This window comes from Palaemon carinicauda, chromosome 2 (genome assembly GCF_036898095.1).
Source record: "Palaemon carinicauda isolate YSFRI2023 chromosome 2, ASM3689809v2, whole genome shotgun sequence".
NCBI classification, from domain to species: domain Eukaryota; kingdom Metazoa; phylum Arthropoda; class Malacostraca; order Decapoda; family Palaemonidae; genus Palaemon; species Palaemon carinicauda.
In genome coordinates, this window is record NC_090726.1 from 37,420,845 (window position 1) to 37,423,344 (window position 2,500).

Genomic DNA, 2,500 nt, shown 5'->3' on the forward strand with positions numbered 1-2,500 from the left:
AGAGAGTTGAAAATACTATTTATTAAATATACCAATGTTTTTCTATAATGTTAATATAAAAAAATACGTATCAATGTGTTCATCTTTGTTTTTGGAATAGATTTTTATTTAATACACCAATGTTTTTTTTTACAAAATTAATATAAAAATGCATGCATTTGTGTATATATTTCTCTTTTATGAGAGAATTGGTGTTTCTTACTGCTGCAAAATAACATTAGAAACGAAGAGATCTTAATCAAGATTTTCCCAGAATGAAATGAATGTTTTCAATTCAATATACCAAAGTTTTTTTTACAATATCAATACAAAAATACGTGTCTTTATGTATATATTTGTTCATTTAAAGACGAATTAGAGTTTCCCAGTCTTGGAAAATAACTTTAGAAACAATTAAATCTAATATATTCCTACAATATTGATAAAAAGATACATGTAATTGTGTATATCTTTGTTCATTCAGGGAAAATTAGATTCCTAGTGCTGGAAAACAAGCTCAGAAACCAAGAAATCTAAAATTTTTCTACATTTTGATACAGAAATACGTGTTTTTTTGTATATCTTTGTTCATTCAGGGAAAAATTAGCTTCCTAGTGCTGGAAAACAACCTCAGACTCCAAAAAATCTAACATTATTCTACAATATAGATACAAAAGTACATGTAATTTTGCATATCTTTCCTCATTTAGAGACGAAATACAGTTTCCTAGTGCTGGAAAATAAGTTCAGTTACAAAGAAATCTAATATTTTTCTACAATATTAATACAAAAATACGTGTAATTGTGTATACCTTTGTTGATTCCGGGAAAAATTAGTTTCATAGTGCTGGAAAACTACATCGAAAATGAAGAAATCTAATAGTTTTCTACAATATTGATATAAAAATACGTGTCATTGTGTGTATCTTTGTTCACTCAGAGAAAAATTAGTTACCTGGTGCTGGAAAATAACTTCAGGAACAAAGAAATCTAATATATTTCTACAGTATCAACACAAAAATACGTGTAATTGTGTATGTTTTTGTTCATTTAGCGACGAATTAAAGTTTACTAGTGCTGGAAAATAACTTCAGAAACAAAGAAACCTAATATGTTTCTACAATATTAATAGAAAAATACGTATAATTACGTATATCTTTGTTTCTTTAGAGACGAATAAGTGTCCCAGTGCTGGAAAATAACTTCAGAAACAAAGATATCAAATATTTTTCTACAATATTAATGCAGAAATACGTGTCACTGTGTATATCTTTGTTCATTTAGAGACGAATTAGTTTCCCAGTCCTGGAAAATAACTTCAGAAACAATGATATATAATATTTTTCTACAATATTAATACAAAAAAATGCGTGTAATTGTGTACACCTTTGATAATTCAGGGAAAAATTAGTTTCCTATTGATGGAAAATAGTTTTATAAACAAAGATATATAATATCTTTCTACAATATCAATACAAAAATACGTTTAATTGTTTATATCTTTGTTCGTTCAGGGGAAAATTAGTTTCCCAGTGCTGGAAAACAACCTCAGAAACCAAGAAATCTAACATTATTCTACAATATTAATACAAAAATACATATAATTGTGTATATCTTCGCTCATTTAGAGACGAATAAGAGTTTCTGAGTGCCGGAAAATAAGTTCAGTTACAAAGAAATCTAATATTTATCTTTCATTTTAATACAAAAATACGTGTCTTTGTGTATATCTTTGTTCATTCAGGGAAAAATTACTTTCCTGGTGCTAGAAAATAACTTCAGAAACAATGAAAGCTAATATTTTCCTACAATATTAATAAAAAAATACATGTAATTGTGTATATCTTCGCTCATTTAGAGACGAATAAGAGTTTCCGAGTGCTGGAAAATAAGTTCTGTTACAAAGAAATCTAATATCTTTCTACAATGTTAATACAAAAATACGTTTAATTGTTTACATCTTTGTTCATTCGGGGGAAAATTAGTTTCCCAGTGCTGGAAAACAACCTCAGAAACGAAGAGATCCAAATCAAGGTTTCCCCAGAAAGAAATGAATGAACTAAAGACTAGAACTGAAGACTCAATTTTCCTTTGCGAATTTTCCCGATAAATGGAGGCCTTTGGCTCTCCTGAAAGGGCAGCCCTTTTCCAATGGAAAGAAAGTGCCAACCCACTCTTTCCTTTGACAGACACATTTATCATGGCTTGCGAGAGCTGGAAGAAGAAGAAGGATTTTGGGAGAAGGTATGTACATTGTTAGACCTCGGCCAACCTTCAAAGGTTTCTCTCAATTTTTATCAAGATCCGAGAATTATATATATTTATTTCGTCTCCAACATCTTTTTTTTATTTATTTATTTTTTTTTTATTTAAGATGAAAGATTGGGTAAGAAAACCATTGTAAAATATATTAATCATTCTCAATCATCAAATAGTACATTTTGGAAACTTCTTATTTTTACATGGCATTTTATTTCAATGATTTCTGCCTGTCATTTTTGCAAAAAAAGATATAATTAAG